The sequence below is a fragment of the Mus caroli genome, unplaced genomic scaffold, assembly GCF_978045245.1.
Source record: "Mus caroli unplaced genomic scaffold, Mus_caroli_1 scaffold_7, whole genome shotgun sequence".
In the NCBI taxonomy this organism is placed as follows: Eukaryota; Metazoa; Chordata; class Mammalia; order Rodentia; family Muridae; genus Mus; species Mus caroli.
In genome coordinates this window covers 95,946,110-95,967,387 of record NW_028227262.1, presented here as the reverse complement: position 1 = coordinate 95,967,387, position 21,278 = coordinate 95,946,110, and the positions used below count along the sequence as shown (strand labels likewise).

Here is a 21,278-nt window from a genome sequence, read left to right as displayed (position 1 = left end):
CAGGGTTGTTTATTAGATGTGATGGTTTTAAGGGCTTCTAAACCACTATGTAGAGGATTCCCCTATCTAATTTCTCCAACAATTTCACAGAGATTTCTTCTGAATACCAAAAAAGTTTTTGAAGTAGGAATTAAAATAAATGATTTGATTCACCACTCAGCAAAACAAAATCTAGTTCCCAGGATAAATAACTTGGCCTCTGCTCCCAAGCCTTGCCGCTTTCTGACATGTACAGACATTTTCCCTCTCCAATTCAGCGCCTTCGCTGGATACAGTTCCTCCCTTAAGAAGATTAAAAAGAATGTATCCAGGACATGTCATAATGATACAAGTGGCTGCGGCAGGTCAGTGATGGATGGATGGATGGATGGATGGATGGACAGACAGACAGCAGGGTACTGCGGGTGGGCAGAGTGACTGGAGGGGGGTTATGGGCATGAAAATGAAGGTTAGCGAAGGGGAAGCCAAGGAGGACACACAGGTCGGAGAACACAAATACTGGCATGCTCAGAAACACAACACACTCAAAGATTTGTGAATAAGCAGGGCTTTCCTAACTGTGGTACCCAAACTGTTTAAAATCGACTGCGTTGTACTTTCACAATGGGCAGAAAGGATCAGTTTCTTAGTTTCTAACAAGAGTCTGTAAAATGTATAAATTACATAAAAGGCAGGTTGAGCTACCTAAGTATATACAACTCCTATACGTCAATTTCCAGTTCATCACAGTTCCCCCTTTGATTAGAAGCAAAAATGGAGAAAAGGCTTGAGCAGAGTCTGTCTCCCTCCAACCTAACAATCTGCCTTGGGGCCAGGCCAGACACTACAGTTCATGTAATCAGAGGTCCCCAGCCTGTACACAGCACTAATGCTCCTTTCCACTCTGCACTACCTGCAGGGCTCTCGATCTCCCCTCTGACCAAGCACAGACTGCCTTGCCCACCCATCTCTGCACATACAGTCACCAGTGAGTAGTGTGGCCCTGTTCTATCACTCATTCTTCCTTCTAGGCCCTGCTCCAAGGCGACTCTGAGGTTTGGTCCTGTACCTCTTTCCATGTTCTCTGACCTCATCTGCACCTCTCTACTCAGTCCTAGAGCATCGAGGAGCTACCAGCACCCTCCTAAGGCCCCTTAATACACCCAGCATGTGGCTCCTGACATCACCATCCACAAGCAGGCACTTAGTAAACTGGGGAATTAAATAGAAGCATTGGTTCTTTACTTTTACACATGCATACATATGTTACATACACACTTATATAGACATATATACAATATACAATATATACAATAGACTTTACACACAGATATTTTACACATACATATACACATACACATTTTATATACCCTCTAACACAACACACTTACATACACACATGCACACACATACATTCACATACATATACATACATGCACACATATGCATACACACTCATATATACATGCACTGACACACATACACAGACATGCATGCACTCACACACATGAAATATATGTGAGTTTCTTTGTAAAATAATATTACTATCATAATTTTAGAAGTTGTAACTTTTCTATTTGTAAGATATCCACTGTTAGCAACTTTCCCCCTCAATTATGAAAAAAAATCAAAAAGGGCTGGGAAGTGGGAGGGGGGTAATGACAACAAGCCCAGTAAGCTGTAAAAGAAGCCTGGCCTCTATAGTCTCCATTCTGACCCTGTCTTTGCCCTTGGTAGCCACACCAACACAAAAGACATCTCCCCTCTATTTCTACCTGCATCCATGTTCTTACCAAGCTAAGCACTGCCCCTCCCCTACCCCTCAGTGCATTAGGCTTCCAGGGCCTTCATTTTCTATAGCCTTGATAAAGATGTTCTCACTATCTGTAACAGCTAGCAATCATGTGGGCTCATAAAGGTCTCTCCACCACTTTGTGCTAGGCATTACTCTTCTCTTGATGAGTCATCTGGGATGTCAACATGACACATGTCACAGAGAGAGAGAACGACAATTACAAGAGTCCTCCATCAGACTGGCCTGCAGCCGCTCCTGTGGGGCATTTTCTGGATTGGCAGTTGATGCAGGAGGAACCAGCACTGTGGCAGGACTCTCCCTGGGCAGGTGAGCTGAACTGTAGGAAAGAGAGACCTGAGCAGTGGGGGAGGGAGGCCGGGGCCACATCACTCATGGCCTCTGCTTCAGTTTCTGTTCTAGGTTTCTAACCTGAGTTTCTGCCTGAGCTTCACTGGATGATAGATTGTACAAAAACAAAAACAAACAAAACTTGTCCTCCAGTTGGCTTTTGGGCAGTGGTTTTTATCACAGTAACATAGAAACAAATGAAAACACTTCTTACAGAGTCTAGAATAATTCAGGTCTAACATTGAGTCTATGAAAAACCAAAAACCTAGATTTCTTTTTCAAACCATGCACCGCACCCTTCAACCTGCCTGCAGAACAGTTACCGTTAGACTCCAGAAGAGCTTGCCACTGAAACGGCACTATGGAATAAAGAACCCTAGAAAACACTAAGTAGTCTTGGTTCTCTGATCTGCTATAACAGTGTAAAATTAGTATATCAATGAAAGACCCTAATATAGGTCTCCAAGGATTTTAGGGCTGTTATGCACCCATTATGAAAATAGCTGGCTGTATAAGGAGTGATCTGTAAGCACAGAGAAGCTCTGCTACAGTTCTACGAATGGGCTCCACAACCAGAGCCCTCCAACAACAGAATGGGCCAGAACTGACAAGATGGTTTCCTCAGGCAGTGCAACATTCAAACATGGCGGAGAGCCATTCTCAGTGTTCCTACAGAAGTATCTAGTTTAGAGAGTGAGCTGATCCCTGCTGATGTTCTAGTATTTAAGATCTCATCATTATAGCCCTTCAGATCCTCTTGGCAGACTTAACTTCATTCCCAGTATACAAACAATCTAGAGTGAATTCATGTCTCAAACATTCATTTGACAGTTAATCAATCCAGACATTATTCTTGAATGTCTCTGAAAACTAAGTCCAGATTTTCCACCCAACTGCCTCCTCTAAAAATCTGCTTAAATCTGATTAAATTAAATTCTGCTTAATAATTAAGTTATTTTGCCAATTGTTAAGCCATTAATTATGATTCTCCATTTCAACCTGCTATTTGTTGAAGATACTTTCTCAGCTTCAATTTTTATAATATCAGTGACTATAGATATATACAATTTCTTAGTAAAACTTACATAATTTAAAATGTACCTATAACTATATATGTATATATTTTTCTATCTGCCCTTGTTCACCACAACTATAAATAAAATTGGCTGTGGATGACTAAATGTGGCTGCAAGTGCGTTCCCACCAAGTGCTCTGCGCCACCATCCAGGAAGCAAAAGGGCTGGAGGAGCATCCCTGCCAGGCTCTGGAATACACCATGAGACAGGAGGTTTCACTTCTGGTCCCAACTATCTTAGTGCCTTCTCCTTTACTCCATTTAGTTTGGGTGGAATGCGAGGGGGACTCATTTTGAGAGAAGATTAAAATCTGACCCAATAATAAAATGTTTAGTTACTGGGCACATCAGTCAGACTCAAGGGCTCACTCGGGCACAGCTCATTCTTCAGGCTGCTGGAACCGCGGAGTTACTCTTCTGAAGGAGGTCCAAGTTTGCTCGTGACTGACTCATGCTGCCTGCCATAGGGTTGCAAGGTCCTCAATCTTTCCCTGAAAAGTGTATTTTAGTGTTTGAGGCTAGGAGATTCAGAAAGGAAGTAATGTGGCTACCCCTCAGTGCTTTGGCCCATAAGAAGTCATGCTTTCTTTTGCTGGCAGAGATCAGAAACAGTGTGCATAGAGAGGCAGGCATGGAGGCAGGTAGAGTCTCTATCTAATTTCCAAATTACACATTATAAAACATCCACCAGACATAAGCTGTAACAGCCTGATATGTGTGTGTGCATGTTTATGCTCACACACATGTGTACAAATGTAGAAAATACAAAATGACAATCTGGCTTAAATTTGAACACTGTCTTTTCCTGGGTAGAAGATCTATACAAACCCACCTCACAAATGCTTCTGACTTATAAACTGGCATTAAGGTTACCAACCTCACATGGTAGCTGTGAGGTGATGTAGGCAAATACAGATCATGGCCAAAGTACAGCACACAGCATAAACTGTGGCTACCTGGTGTTTAATGCCTGCCAAGAGCCATGCAACAATATACTTGAACACTAACTCATCTAAGGACTTGGCTAAACCCTCAGCACTTAATCAAGCGACTCAGCAGTGAAAGGCTCTCCTGTCTCTGCTTGTTTTGGACTAGTAGCAACTGTCTGCTTTCCTCAGAAGCCTAAGTCACTGGGTCATGGCTGCTGAGGTCCCTTTTCACAGAGGAATTAGTCAAGGACTGAGAATGCTCTGTGTGGTGGTGGTGGCTGCCTGGCCAATTTCATGGATAGTCCCTTCGTGGCTTTGGCAGATTCTGGCACTGTCTACTAAAATAAGTCTGGAGCCAAAATATGGCTTGCCTATTTTGACTTGTGTACATTTTCTGAATACAAGAGACTATTGAGAGGGGCTAGGGTGAGTGGAGCACATGTTTGTTGATTTCCCTGAAAGCACAAGCTTTTTCTCAGTGATGAGAAAGGGACACTCACTCATCACAGTTATGAATCAATACAACACCTACAACACTGGTTACCAAGTGTGTACCAGGATTGCCATCAGTTGCTGGGTCTCAGCCTACCAGTTTCTCAGTTTGGAAACGTGGGGCAAGAGGATATGGAGCTAAGCACCTCAACTCCAGTTCCAGAAGCTGCTGTTGCTGCTGGTGGTGGCCAGGGTGTCACTGCTCTATTTGTGGTACAACCTTACTAAGAATGTTAATTTCCTATCAGAGAATCCAGCACACCACCAAGCAAGGAGGGGACACCATTCACCTTCAACATTTGCTAAATGAATGAATTCATGAATCAATAAACAGACAAGTAAGACACCTTCATCAATGCTAAATATTCTGTTTTTATAATAATCTTTACAACACATAGAAACCAAGTGGCTTCCAATTTCCTTTAATTGGAAACTGATTGTATCTTAAATGATTTTTTTTGTTTGTTTTTGTTTTTCAAGACAGGGCTTCTCTGTATGGCCATGGCTGTCCTGGAACTCACTCTGTAGTCCAGGCTGGCCTCGAACTCAGAAATCTGCCTGCCTCTGTCTCCCAAGTGCTGGGATTAAAGGCGTGTGCCACCACGCCCAGCTTAAATGGATTTTAAAGTGGAAAGAGACTACAATATGAACATTCACATGTACACTCACACACATTCCTACAATGGGCTGCTCTATGAACCTCATTCTCACTGTCTTCCTTTTCATAATAAAACCTGTAGTCTGGCCTGGGCAAATTGTTGTCCATCTGAAAACTATATCTCTTCATCACCTGCAGCTATGTCTGCTCACCAACAAATGCTCTTTTTCATACACTGAAGAACAGACAGGGAGAGAACCAAGTTTAATGAAGATCACACAAGGAGGGAAGATGATCTCTCCCCAGCAGAGGTAGGCAAACTTCTATAAAATGCTACCTACCCAGCAAACGTTTTGACTTGGCAGGCTATCCTGTCTCTACGACTTCAGTCTCCCACTCAGTGCAACAGCAAGCATAGACAGTGAGAAGCAAGCACGTGACCGTGCTGCAACTGAACCTTCCCTAGGAACATGAAACAAGAGTTCAACTTTCAGAGCTGTAAGACTTTTTACAGCTACTTAAAAATAATGCAATAACCATTTTTAGCATGCAGACCACACTAAAACAGAAAACAAGCCAAATTTAGCCCAGGGTCCAACATTTGCCAATCCGTATTCTTGATAACAATGAAGCAACAAATAGAAGGACTGGCCCTTAGAGCTTCCATGCACAGCCACTTGCTTCCATTGGTAGCAGGGAGACGTTCCTCTCTTTTGTAAGGGACTGTATTCTGGAGTCCACGTCTATGAAGCATATCATGTAACCCCATCCAGGTACCAAACACACAAAGCTATACTTTGATATGGGAGGACCTGAGCTTCTTTCCATCTTCTTGTCCTTGCTGTGGAAGATAGGGACTCAAGAATGCTAACTAGAGATCTGGGAACTGTAAAGCAAAGAGAGAGAACAGCAGATATCTCAGTCTACAGACATATCCTGGCCACCAAGAAAGAGCACCCAGAGTCTTTACCTGAACCATAAGTAGCCAGTACAATTCCACATCCCCACAGGCTCCCAAGTGCATCCTATGTGACACATGAGTGAAGGTAACACTCACTTTCCAACAGAGAAAAAGTGTAACCACCATAAGGAACAATACTTCACATCTCCGTGATGGCTTTCTGGATGCTCTGTGAGAGCCAATCTTAAGCCTGAGGGTCTCCTTGGCTAGATCTTCCTCTGTAGACGCAGTCTGCTCTGACTGCAGTCAGGTCAAATGCTGGACACAAACTGTGCTTGAGGACACTGACTTCTAGAATGGGAACTGGAGAAGTCGACTGCTTTCCCGTTTCAACCTACAACTTTCAACACTGTCCCTATGTCAGAGTGCCCCTAAATTCCATCCACACTCTGCTTCTACCCACTGTCCCAGGTCCAGAGAAACTAATGGCAGTTCACATGGCTGTGAGGCCAAATATTAAGGAACTCACATTATAGTCAAAGAAATATATGAGAAGGAAGTAAGTAAATGAAAAAATACCGAACGGAGAAATACTCAGTAGAAACAAATCTTACCAAGAGACTTAAGCTCACAATGTGTTGCAGGCTGTGCAGGAGGGCAGGTCTCCCGGTTCAGCAGAGATCATGGGAGAAAGGATCTCTGCATATAAGAGGGTGAAAGGGTGCCATTCATTAGGAAATACACAGGAGTTGTCAGGGAAGACTGGCAGGTTGCTGGGAAAACTCTGGATTATCTTCATAGCTCTTCTCTGAATCTAAAACTGCTTTGACAATGAAGAATTACTTTTGAAAAATCCAAAGAAGAGAAATCTGCACAGAAGAAACAAGAACAAAGTCACGGGCTTGGTTGGCAGTACAGAGATGGAGATAAATGGGGCTGCAGCTGGAGGGTCAGTGAGGTGAGGTGCTGGGCTGCCCACTGTGGGAGGACAGCATCTGGGCCAGCTCGCTTTGGAGTGGACACAATGCTAAGGAAAGAAAGTGTTTGGCCTGACCAACCTTTCCAAAGATTCCTGCAGCTGCTATGGAGGACAAGCTTGGGCAGTGGAGAAATTGAGAGGCAAGGAGGCCAGGCAGCACTGGATGATGGTAGTTTCAGAGTACCAGTAATCTTACAAATGGCAGGAAGAATGAGTAAAGGGCTAGGGAAATGACTCGGTGAGTCAAATGCTTGCTGTGCAAGTACAAGTGTAGCATCCCTCAGTTAGCATCCCCAGAAGCCATGTAAAATTCAGACATGGTAGGGGGCACCTGTAATCCCAGCATCTCAGTGATGAGAAGCAAACAAGAGACTCTTGTATAAAGGTGGAAGGCAAGGGCCAATAGTTGAGACTAACCTCTGACCTAGTAAGCAAGTCCCAAAGCCAGGCGTAGTGGCACACACCTTTAATCTGGGCCACACCTTCTGCTGGAGACCTACATAAGGAGACTGGAAGAAGAAAGATTCTCTCTTCTTCCCCTGATTGCCTTGTGGGACTGAGCAACTGCTAGATCCTTGGACTTCCATTTACAGCTACTACTGACCATTGTTGGGGAGTTGGACTACAGATCATAAGTCATCAACAAATGCCTTTACTTTATAGAGACTACCTATAAGTTCTGTGACTCTAGAATACCCTGACTAATATACCTAGAGATGTGCACCATGGTACAGATACACACACACACACAGACACACACACACACACACACACACACACACAGACAGACATACACACACAGGAGAGAGAGAGAGGACAGAGAGAATGTTCTTTTCAGAATAAAAAAGGATTAGATGAACCTAGTAGATTTCATTCTCCTCAGCATCCATAAAGCCCAGCATGTTGCAAAAAAAGAAAAAAGAAAGGAAAAAACCCTGCAATTTTAAGGCACCACCTAAGGCCTAAACAACCTCAAAACCTTGATATTCCTTATAAACAAAATTGGGAAATAAAGTACATTGAATTTAAAGGCTCTGATAAGTTAGATTTTGCTACTTTAAAAACAACTACTTTATGAGTTCAATTTTGCTCAAAATAGCAAGAAGCACAAGGAAACATAATGATGGTTGCTGGTGCTCCCCATGTAGTAAAAGTGCCTTTTAGGAGAGGAGGGTAGCAATGGCGACTACTCTGTAGATACATATACTGTACATAACCAGATCTATAGCACATCCATGGTATTGATACATATACTGTACATAACCAGATCTATAGCACATCCATGGTATTAAGACTTCTTGGGGGAGAGACAGGAATAGGAAAAGGACTTTATTTTTTTTTTAAAGTATGTGGTGTATAGGAAAAAAATGGTTGAGAAATCATGATGTGCATGAAGAGTCCTTGTACAACCTAACACAAAGCCCCAGGTCCCTTTCTATCCAGGCATATTCCCTTTCATATCACTGCTTAACATGTTATGTTCCCTGGCTTTCTGTCTCTGCTTTTTTTTTTTTTTTAATTTTACTACTGTTAAACACACAGGCCCCAGGAGGTCTTTGTGGCCATAACCGCAGTCTTTCCTGGAAGGCCTGGGATTTGGTAGGTGAGACTGGGTATGAAAGGAGGCTGCTGGGTTAGATGTTCTCAAAGGCTCCTCCACTGCAAAGTTCTGAGACTCCTCTATAGAACCAACTAGTTAGAAAGCACCATTTGAAAGCCATCCCAGGAGGTCATTCCATGCATACCAAAAGCATTTCATCAGGAGGGGTTCCTTGCTTTCAGCCCCTATCCTGAGGGCCAGCTGTGTTTTAAGAAGACTTCTCTGTGTTTAGCAAAGCTGATGTGCCTAAGCCTCATACTGGCATCAGGTGACAATGACAAGATTGCAGGCTTTCTAAACATCACCGGCTAGACAGGAACCAATTCACATTCTGCTTTCAGCTCTGAAGATGGAGGCTATGAGTTACTTGGGAGTCATTCTTTTAGGTTGGTGAAAAGGTCATTTAACATCTCTGTACAGCAACTATAGGAGCACAGCACGTAGCTCTACAGGAGCACTTCACATAGATCTACAGGACCGCAGCATGTGGATCTGGGAAAAGTAGAGCAGAAAGCCCTGGATCTCAAAGTTTAGGTCTGAGGTCTAGCTGTCTACTGATTGAAATTGGACAAGTGATTAAAGCACACTGCTGTTCCAGCTCCTTCGGTGCATATGGGGAACAGCCCACGTACCCCATGCGGGAATGGATCAGAACATAGAGCAATGCTGTGTGTGCTATAGGTATTTAACAAATGATCAGTACTATTACAATCAGCCATTTGGTTTTTACATACTGTTTTGTACTTGAAAAATTCTCTAATGTAAGAAAAATTGATCCTAAAGCTCCATGAGGAATGAAATTGCTAAAACTCTATAGAGCCTCGAGAACAGTTCTGTTGTTTTGTTTTGTTTTGTTTTGTTTTGTTTTGTTTAAAGCCAAAACAGTAAGAAACCTTAAGTACATATTTTATCTCTAGGATGGAGAACTCTAGAGTAACCTGCTGGCCCTCTCATGCACTGCTGGCAAGCACCTTCTCGTATCTAGAAATACAAACTATGTCTGTTAATGGACTACCCTGCAGTCACTAGAATGAGAAGTCACAAGTGACAGTGACATCCAGAAACTATGAGACAGCATTGTACCTAAATGGATCAGCTCACAGTACAAATCAGGAAGTCCCTGAGTGGTATCCCGATAGAGGAATTCACATCCTTTCTCTGAGTCTCCCAGAGAACTTGCCTATCTTCCTGACAGCACTTGCTGTTGTCTGGTTCCAAAGCCAGTCTTAGAAACAGATTATCCGACTGACAGGATCCTGAGGTTCAGAGAGGGGGCAGCCATGGAGTTGAGTGTACAAGTCGAGACGGCATCTGGGAACAAAAAGTTAGTCGCTAGTCTATTTTGTGGGAAGCCAGAACATCGTTCTCAATGGCAAGACCATTGTAACGAACGACTGTATCATCCGAGGAGAACTCGCAAATGTAAGAGTTGGATGTCACTGTGTTGTGAAAAGCCGTAGTGTCATAAGGCCACCATTCAAAAAAATTCAGCAAAGGTGTTGCATTCTTTCCCCTGCATATGGGGGATCATGTCTTTATCGAGGAAGACTGTGTGGTCAACGCTGCCCAGATTGGTTCTTATGTTCACGTTGGGAGGAACTGTGTGACTGGGTGCCATTGTGTCTTGAAAGACTGCTGCAAAATTCTCGACAATACAGTATTACCCCCAGAAACTACACAGTCTTCACTGTCTTCTCCGGCTGCCCAGGACTCTTCTCTGGGGAGCTCCCAGAGTGCACACAGGAGCTGAGGATTGACGTCACCAAAAGCTACTACCAGAAGCTCCTACCCCTAACACAAGTCTAATGTCTTGGCTTCACATCTTTAATTCTTTTGAACTCTAAGACGAACCTGGAGATAAAGAGAGCAGCCAGTGACTACAAGAGCTGTCCTGTTTTTGACAACTTCTACTCTCCTCGTTGTTGGTTTTGTTTTGTTGTTTTTTTTTTAACTTTAGAATTTTTCAATCTTCCATGGCTCTGAGCATTTAAGAATTTAATAAGGCTGGAGAGATGGCTCAGTGGTTAAGCATGCTGGTCACTCTTCCAGACGACCCAGGTTTAGTTCCCAGCACTCACATGGCCCTACAACCATCTATAACTCCAGTTCCAGAGGATCTGATGGATTTCTGGCTTCCATGGTCACCAGACGTATACATGGTAAAGACATATATGTAGCCAAAATATCCCTTCACATAAAATAATAAACTTTTAAAAAAGAATTTTAATAAAAACTTTAATAAGAACATCTGGAAGAGTTTTCTTTACACACTGCACTTACACCTAATCTGTCAACAGTCGCTATCCCATCGTCTGAGGAGGACAGAAAGGTCTGTTCCTGACACTCCAGCCCTGTGGTCCTGCAGATGTCTGGAACTGCCTGGCTTGGGCCTGCAGAGCAACAGCACCCTCTCAGCATGGGGTCACATGACCCAAGTACTGCTCACAACCCTGTGCTATCCCCAGGGCACACCATCCAAACAGATGACACTCTGCTTTCCTGCTGCTACGATGGAACCAATAGCCACACTTTCTTGTGTCCTGGGGAAAGTGTGATGTCAGAGCCCAGGTTCCTACCGGTGTTTAGAACATGAGGAAAAGAGAAGGGCTGTGGTGACTTGTACCCATCCTAGTCCCTGGGAGGTAGAGGCAGGAGGACTAAGAGCTACATAGTGAGCTCACATTTGCCTGGTGTGCTACATGAGACCCTGCTTCAAAACAACAAAAATCGAAGTCAGTAAAAGAAAAAGATGGGGATCAGGTGGCATCTGTTGTTTTAAGGCAGTCTTAGTTGTTCTACAGTAGCTAATAAAAGACTTAAAACACACACACACAAAAGAAACATATTTTACAACTGAATCTCTGTGTGTGTGTGTGAGTGTGTGTGTGTGTGTGTGTGTGTGTGTGTGTGTGTGCATGTGTGTATGTGTTTTCATTTTCCATTCATCAGCTGGAGGACATTTAAGAAGAACAATGAAACCATGGAACAATGAAACCATTTGCAGGTCAGTGGATGGAACTAGAGGATATTATCCTGAGTAAGGTGAGCAGAAACAGAAAGACACACACGGAGTATTCTCCCTGTTTGTGGATCCTAGCCACAAGTCTTTAGATGTGTATTACCTGGAGTAAATGCAGGAACTAAAAAGGAAAAAGGACGCAGGATAAGGGGAAGCTGGGGGTTTGGGGGATTGGAAAAGCAGGGACTTTATCTGGGGAAGGGGGAGAGAGGGAGACACTAAGGACATGGGTGGGGGAAGAGAGACAAAGAATAATAAAATGACTCCAAAAGCCACAAACATCTTATGTTTACTTAAAATACATGTATAAAATACATGTATGCATACACATATACAGATAACTTAAATGAAATTGTGCCGCTTGGGGTGATAATACTCCCCTGAGAGCCATAGAATATCTAAGAAAACCTCCCATGCCAGTCACGGGAAATCTCCCTTCCAGTTGTTGGCAGAGGAATCCAAATTTCCCAAACAATATAGGCTATGACCTCAATCTTGGTTGCCTCCCTGAGCTTGAAGGTAAGACAACCCCCAGCTCAGACACAGGCATCAGAAGTTATCGAATTGAAGCTGACTTGAGTACCTTCCCTGAGAACTGGCTCTCAAAGGGCTGGAAGGTGGTGTAGAAGGGCCAAGAAGAGTGACTGGTAGTCCTACCCAGTGGTTCCTGTGAATCACAACAAAGACTGGGCCAGCAGGATATCTGCAATGGTGTGACAGGGGCACATCTAGCTTGGGGGTAACCAACAGCTGACCAACTAGACCTAATGCCCATTCAAGAGACGGGAATTTATGCCTGGCACTGCAGGGCTATAGCCAACTACCTGTGACCGGGGAGGTCACAAAATGGAGAGAGCCTAAAGCTGCCATTTTCTAAGACCAATGTAATGTCTAAATGCACTCTGAATATTTAGCCTTAGATCCATAGGTAAGTATGGATATGAGTGCAGCTTATATCTGTAAGTGTACCTTATGCATATCTACATAAGTGTAGCTCCTAATCCTAATCAAAGAAGTTTCTTTTAGCAACATATGTGGACACTAGAACAGAGATCCACAACTAGTCAAAATGCAGAGAATAAGTGAGCATGAGGTAACCAACCCAAACGCATACATTACCAATGCTGCACCTATACCTAGGACTCAGGGAAATAGATGGAAGAGAGGGTAGAAAGATTTTAAGAGCCAAAGAGCCAGGAGCCTGATGTGAAACAATGTCTTCTATACATGACAGGGAAGCTGCATCCATGAACTCTCAGCCATGTGGTTGCCTGAACAAGGTCTGCATAACAACAGTACCATTTCGCATGCCAGTGTGGACAGGAGACATTCCTATGGTCCCCTCTTTAGAGCCTCAAGGGGTTAATGTCTGCTGAGAGAGGGAGAATCAGGCTCCTCTGGGGACAGGCTCCCACATAGGTTGTCCAATCCCAAGTGGTCAGCCCTGAACACATGTAAATATGAGCAAAGCTAAATGGACTCACTCACTAGGATGTGTGTGTGTGTACATATGACAATGATAACTGAAGAAAAGATCATGAATTCGTAGACATAGGTAAAGAGAGGCTCAGAGTAATAGAGACATAGTTTTCACATATGTAGTCCTCAAAGAAGTTATTAAACACAAATAAGAAGCAGTTTCTGTCTATTGTTTCCTCCCTTCTCATCTGCCCTAAGGTAACACAGAGGAGACTCTGGAGCTAAGCAGACCTGGTTCTTTAGCTTCAGTGTCTTGACCTATAAAATGCAGGTAATAACAGATGTCTCATGAAGACTTTTTGTAAGCAACAATTAAGGTGCTGTGCTGTACTATGCTGTGCTGTGCTGTGCTGTGCTGTGCTGTGCTGCGCTGCGCTGCGCTGCGCTGCGCTGCGCTGCGCTGTGCTGTGCTGTGCTGCGCTGCCCTGTGCTGCGCTGCCCTGTGCTGCCCTGTGCTGCCCTGTGCTGCGCTGTGCTGTGCTGTACTATGCTGTGCTGCCCTGTGCTGCCCTGTGCTGCCCTGTGCTGCCCTGTGCTGCCCTGTGCTGTGCTGTGCTGTGCTGTGCTGTGCTGTGCTGTGCTGTCCTGTGCTGTGCTGTGCTGCCCTGTGCTGCCCTGTGCTGTGCTGTGCTGTGCTGTGCTGTGCTGTGCTGTGCTGTGCTGTGCTGTGCTGTGCTGTCCTGTGCTGCCCTGTGCTGTGCTGTGCTGCCCTGTGCTGCCCTGTGCTGTGCTGTGCTGTGCTGTGCTGTGCTGTGCTGTGCTGGTGCTGTGCTGTGCTGTGCTGATATGTGCTGTGCTGTGCTGTGCTGTCCTGTGCTGCCCTGTGCTGTGCTGTGCTGTGCTGTGCATCACTAGTACATATGCAGTTCAGTAAAGCATCCCAGGTACTGCCTGTTACTGTACCACTCATGAATTCCATGCTCCTTTAAACTACTATAGTATTGCTAGCTGATCAACAAATTTAAAGCTCTCTGAAGCAAACTTGTCTGTTAGTACAAAGAAAGAACCCGTTAGCCATCTACCAGCATGCCTACCTCCCTTCCCACAAGCCATAGAAGCATGAGGCCCAGAGCCCTTATGGCTCATGGAGGGATCCCTGTGATTAAGTCATCACTAGTGGACTAGTGCACACCTAGGCCATACACATCGTAAATGGATTCCTCTCCACTCTTCCTTCACCCCTCAGGTGAGCACGAAGGTTCATGTTCAGGAAAAGACCAAGGAAATCCAGTTTTTACCTTAGAGGGGAGAAGCCAGTCTGGGGAAGCAGAGAAAGAAGATGGATAAAACCCAAAGGTCTGAATGAACCCAGCAGCTCGCCCTAGACCCCTCTATGAAAGAAACATAAACGTCCTGAACCCTTAATCCATTCAAGCTTGGGCCTATTTGCTATAGTTAGCTGAAAAGATAGACCTTTTAGGCCAAAAGGATCACTTTCTGCAAACCATGACTTAACTGAAAATTACAATGCTTCTAAACACGCTAGTAGTAAGCTCATAGCCACAGCCCAGACTGACAATAGCAGCTCAAAGGAAATAAGAGGGGCATATTCCTTAAATATCCCTGTGGTGCCTAAAGATCACTTTCCATATTTCATTCTGTCCTTCTCTTCTGTCCAAGCCTCCATGCCCCCTCTTCTTTCTCTTTTCCTTTCATGGCAGGATCATCTCTATCTCAGACTGGTCTTGAACATGCTATGTACCTACGGCTGGCCTTGAACTCTTGACTCTCTTGCCTGAGCCCCCCAAATGCTCGGACTATGGATGTGAGCCGCCATGCTCATCTTTTTGCCACGTCTTTCAATTCTTCCAATACAACAACAAAGTCAGAGATGTATAAAGTGGCCTAATCAGATGGAAGACAGAAAAACAACTCAAAACCTGTAAATTAGTGTTTTCAAAATGTTTATTTCAAGCAAAATGTGAAAGTGGAAAAGGACTAGATCACTGTTTTCAGAAGTCATCTCATCTGAGTCTTGGGTCTGGAGCCATCTTGGTAGATAATGTAAAAATGAAGACTATGCAGTTGATATCTGCTTAAATATCTATCTTATAAGCTTAGCACCATTGCAGAGAGGGGACACAATGGTGAGATGTGGAACCATGGGCCAGGTTTCAGAAGGCTCATCTTCTAGTCAGAAGAAACAACAATTACTGTAATAACAAAAATTTAAATGGTTATGTATTTTCTACTCTAACCAATAACAATGAAGGCTTCATCAGCTAACACTCACTGAATTCAACATAGACACTGGCATGTGACTCTCACTACTACTCTGCCTGGTAGTTATCATAGTCCTCCTTCTGCCCATGTGAACACGATGAGCTATCTAGCTACTCAAGATCATGTTACCACCCCCGGACACTTGAAAGCAATGGCAGTTCCCTCAGCACATGAAGGTGCAAAGCACAGAGGAAATGTAGAAGCGAGGCTCCCAGCTTGAAGTGCATCCTCATCCCCTGGTACTGGCTTACCCTGGGGAAAGCAAACAGCTCATCCAGCCAGGCAGAGTAACCATCACTGAGCTCCCAGCGATAGGTGGGTACTACAGTGAGGATTCACATCTCAGCCCTCCAAGCCACTCAAGAGTTAGTAATAAAACATACAGGACAACCCAACTGAAAACCTTTGGATCCTTAAGAGCCTAGGATAGAAAAGGGGCCATCCCTGACTAGAGACAGTGGACTCCCTTATTTTTTATGACCAACTGAAAACCATGCAAATGCTTTCTCCTCTATAAGTTTCAACTCCCATGTCTAAAATGTTTATTCATGTCTCCCGGGGATTTACAGAGTATGATTCTGAAGGTCCCTGGGGCACTGATGGAACAGCTACCTGCACTTTAGGAGAAAATGTCTCTCTACACTAATATCAACATGCCTTTTGTCTCTTCTATTTCTGAGAAAGGATGTTAGCAACCAACTCATACTCTTCTTCCTTCATGCAGAAATATACTTCTTTGGCCTAGTGTCTCTGCAATTGATCCTACGACTTGATTTGGCCAACAGAATGTGACAATAGGCGTGACAAGAAGAAACCCCTTAAACTTCTATCGTCTGCCTTGGATCTTGAGTTCTGGCGTCCACAATAAGCAAAGTAAACCGTTGGTAGCAGCTGCCATTTTAACCAGGTACCAGAATGCACTCACCTGAGCAGACTTAAGCAGCAGGTCTCAACCTGTGGGTCACGACCCCTTTGTCAGCCCTCAATCTCCAAATATATATCTGACAATTCATAACAGTAGCAAAAGCAGTTATGAGGTAGCAACGAAACAATGTATGGTTGTGGGTCACCACAACATGCAGAACTGTATTAAAAGGCCACAGCACTAGGGAGGTTGAGAATACTGCTCTAGGTGATCAGCCAAGCCTCTGTCCCTGCAGACCATATACATCTGTGCTGAGGGTTGGAAGCTCATTCCTCCCAAAGGCCTCTCATCAGGGGACTGGTCGTTTGCTTACATGGTGTTCAAAGGGGTTGGAGCCTCTGAGAGAGACCCAGGAAAATAAGTGGGGGTCACTGCACCATACCCTTGAAGGAGATATTGGGACACAAGGCTCTCTGTCTGTTTGCTTCTGGCTGCCATGAGGTGAAATAGGTCCCCTCTACCCTGTCCTCCCACCATGAAGGTCCACACCACCACAGGTCCAGTGCAATAGGGCCAAGCCTCAGAAACTCTTAAGTCAAAATACAGACTTTCCTTTTGTAAGTTGATTTAGTTCACAAATTTGCCACAGGGACAGAAACCTTGGAATAGTTTGTGATTTTCAAAACTGCAATGTGTCACAAGATATTTCATATTAACTGAAAGACTAGATTGCAGGTATGGATACATGCACCTAATATTATAATTTTTAATTTTTATCTTGAATTTCACTTATGTGTGTGCATCCTGTCACCCAAACAGCTACTTCCCAGTTATGTGAACAAAGAGGCTGACAAGTAAAATCAGAGTAGACTCATACATTCTTGGTGAAGTGATGGGCTATTTGGCAGAAAAATATCTATGCTACATCTTAAAGATGCTAATTTGGAGGGAGGAAAGGTATTCACTCTTCTGTGACAAAGTTACATTAAATACCCCCTTTCAATTCAGGAAAGAGCCAAGCTATGAGGAAACAGTATCTTCAGGCTCAGGGTCTACCACAGTCCTGTGGTAATCAATTAATATGTCAATCAAGCTTACTTTATTTTCTGTTTCTCACCCCTCACACTTGTAATGAGCCAGTAAAAGCTATTCAAGATTTTCAGTCCTTGCTTTTAAATAAAATGCCAAACGAACTTAATCAGTAAAATGAATTAGTCAACATTTTTATTTATAGATTTTTTTTAAAACAAAAACTAGATCCTATAAAAAAAAAAGAGTAAGCAAGCTACTTTTAAGGAGATTGGAATACCAACTGTATTTTTCTCAGATCCTCCCATAGCTTTCAATTTGGTAGTAGTCTATGAGCTACCTAGTGTTACCCAGAAGTCCATAGTCTAACAGTAATGAAGCCACATCAAGTCCCACATCCTCAGCTGGGGGTAGTCTTGCTTTCAGTCCATGTGGTGACATCATCTGACTCACAGGTCCACATGTGCAGGCCCAGGCTACCTTCTTTCCTTTATATGCCACCCCATCCTGTCCTGACTCTCTCCATAACCAAATGGCTTCTTCACCCCACCACCCTGTAGGTAACTCGCACCAACTACTCCATGGAGACCCCTCAGGGATGGCTTCCTCCCAACACAGCATCCTAGAGCCCACCCCTCACTTCAGACAGTCCTTCCAGCCCCTGCCTCCTCACCTTCCAACTGTTCAACATTACTTCATTATACTGTTTAACCACTTTTCCACAAGCCCAAGGACTTTAGTGTGCATTTCAGTACTCTAGCCTCAGATCCTAGACAATGCCCACACAGTTGGCACTCAGCAAATATTTACTAATAAAGATTGCCCACCTTGATTATCACTGAGTTTCTAATACGGCCTGTCCTGGGGATATCCTGAGGAGCTTCCAGCATCTGAAGATGTAACATTTGCAAGACTCTTATCAAAGAGCTGCACGGCACTTAAGGGGAGGGCACGGCAGTTTGCTAACTTAAGAGTTTGCTCTTGGAGGCTTTACAAAAGCCCCACAAATCCTTTCACAACAAATAATATGCAAAGTGTCTTCAACTTTTCCAGTGCTTAGCAGCTGAGGGAGAAAAGCTGTCCTCTGTTTATAAATAGTTTAATTAAGCGCTCTAGAACCTGCAAATGCATGCTCTTATGGCTACTCACCTGACCTAATATCTCAACAAATTAAAACTACATAAACACCACCAACTTGAGGTTGACATACTCTAAAACCACTACAGTTTTCATATGGAAGTTTTAACATCCCATGGATTCCTAGGACCACTCAGTATGACTGATACAAACACAATCTACAACCTCCAGGAGATCAAAGTCTATAAAAGATCTCTAAATAAAAATGATTAACCTGAGACATAAGCACATAGGGTTATTTTGATGACTTTATTTCTCCCGCTGTACTGTAGAAACATGAAGATGGAAGAGTTTGAGGACTTTGTGGAGCTGGGAGGAAGGCTGAAAGTCTGGATAAACATATCTATTAACATTTATAGACTGCTCCTAGTTGGCAGGCCCTTCATGTGCATATTTTTATTTAATCTTCATGGTAAGAAGTAAGTCCTGTTTCCATCCTTATTAGACAGATGTTGGGATCTCAGAGAAGTACACAGCTTTACAAAGGTCACATGCTAGTCTGCAGTCTAAGAATAGCATCCACAACCATCCACAGCCCAGTTCCAGCCCAGTTCCCGCAGAGGAAACGACCAACAAGACACCTCCAAGCTAACACACCTAATCGATGTGCTGCCATATGATACCCTGAGGTTTCCATGGGCTCTTGCCCCATTTTGCGAAGCAGAAATGGGGATACTGAGCACTCCTATTACTAAGAGAAGACTCCTACATGTGGGTTCACAGACACACCCCCCTGAAGAGTTTCTCTCAGAAGACTTGAACACCCTTTTTACTAGATAGAAAAGTCAAACTATTTCCCTAGCTACGTAAAGCATTCCCAGTGGAAATCCAGTCTTTGTGAGATGCATCTTGGTATGGAAGAGTCTTCTATTAAACTGCAGCCATCAAGATGCCTACTTAGTGTAGGACGGGCACTTGGGTCTCATAAAATGCAAACCCAGTCATTTGCTACGGCACACACCCGTGGTCCTGGCTGACCAGGAGGCTGAAGCAGAAAGAACACTTGCATCATCTTAGATGCCACAGCATGATTCTATGTGGGAAGAAGAAGAAGAAGTATTTTACAGAATTCTATGATGTAGGCTGTAAAGAACAAGTACTAGATACATGGTGATACCAGTCCTCGCTTCCCTGAACACTCCACTGGCAGGTACCTAGGGCTAGTTACTTGGTCTGTGTCCTGGTTCCCTCTTGCATCAGATGGGAATATTGCTGCACAGTATATACTGAAAACTTCCAGAAGGCACTTTATAAATAATAGTTGTAAAGGATGTCAGAGCTGCTCAAGTTTAAGAATTTGATCTCAGAAATGGTAGGATCAGGATTCAAAATCCAGTTTTCTACTTCAGTTCAAGTTTCCTTTACTTATTCCCCAGCCTTCTTTATGCCAAATAGCTTAGCAAGAAAATGAGGGAGGAGATACCCTTGGGCTCAGCTTGTGTAGTCCTCAGCATGTGTCAGAGTTCATTGTAAGAGAGGCTAGAAATAATTCCAGTCAACCCCATACTATCCCAAACGGGAAAAGGCACAATTGTTTATTTTAAAATATAAAAATAAAATTAATTTCCCTTTCACTCCCCTCCCCATTTTTATAGTTATTTTTCATATTCCCTAAATATAAACTGCCCTGTACCGATTTGGTATTTGCATATACATTCAAACCCATACGATATTCATACATCTGAGACTAGTTTTAAAGATGTTACTCACAATCCAAAGGAACTTTGTAAATCATTCTTTTCATAGCCAGAGTGCTGATGGGTTTTCTCTTTCTGTTTCTGAAAATATCTCTGGAAGAAGAGAACAGGAAGGTGACAAGGCCCTGTCCGCTAGGCGGGAGCTGGATATCGGAGGGAGAAACAGAGAACACAGTAAGGGAAACACTCACATGAGACAGAGGCAGACACTACAAGGTACACAAGATGACTGGCGATAATAATTAACTTTGTAAGACAAAGACATTTTCTGTAATGAAGGAAAGTATTTTTACTATAATCTTACCAAGCAAAAACATCTTAGTTCATATCTCACTAGATATGGCATTAAGTAGTAAGATAACATATTAAGCTCCAATTTGGAAGGCAGTTCTTACATGATGGGCAGAGTGTCTGCCTCAGGGAGGGTTGGGAGGGTAATTAGATCACACAGTTTCCAGGACAAGGTGAGTCCCTAATTGAAAACCTAGGGAATTATCCAAGTTTTGTGCAGCTCACTACTTTAGACCTTTGTAGAAAAATATTATAATATTGCATATGTAAAACCCTTATGAAATTGATTATTCAGATCAAGAAATGAGAAGAAAACACAAAATTCTATAAACTGGTCAGACCAAACACTACAAAGTCAAAATCCCCCCAAAAGAGCCTGTATGTATATTAACAGTCGGACATATTGCTAATCTCTGCTTAGAGCTGTGCATGCTCATGAATTTTCATGACAATAATTTGCATTAAAATCACTTTCTGTAGGTGGAAAGATAAACCAGCCTTCCCTTAAGCACAGGTGATCAAATTCAATTTGCAATTATTAATATTTCAAAGGAATTACTTTCAGCCTCATATATCTTTGTTGGAAATGTCATATCAAGTCTTACAATTGTTGTCAAATTTGCAAATGCCTCTCTTTCACATACAAGCCATAAAATCTTAAGACATCTCCAGTTTGTATGCATGGACTAATGTCACACATTCTTTTACTAAGTGACACTTTGCTGTCACCATTTTTTGTTGTTATGTTCATTCATGCCAAATAAACCAGGACAATTAAACACTGAGAATCTTTAAAAGTACATTTATAATTGCTTCTTTGCATTACCACATATATTCCTAAT

General features: G+C 43.3%; 1 protein-coding gene and 1 pseudogene across 1 annotated transcript in view; one reads left to right on the top strand and one right to left on the bottom strand.

Moving 5' to 3' along the window:
• Nucleotides 1–21,278, bottom strand: part of Jazf1 (JAZF zinc finger 1) — a 316,738-nt gene that overhangs the window by 282,101 nt on the left and 13,359 nt on the right. The window lies entirely within an intron of this gene.
• Nucleotides 9,977–10,502, top strand: LOC110296438 (dynactin subunit 5 pseudogene; annotated as a pseudogene).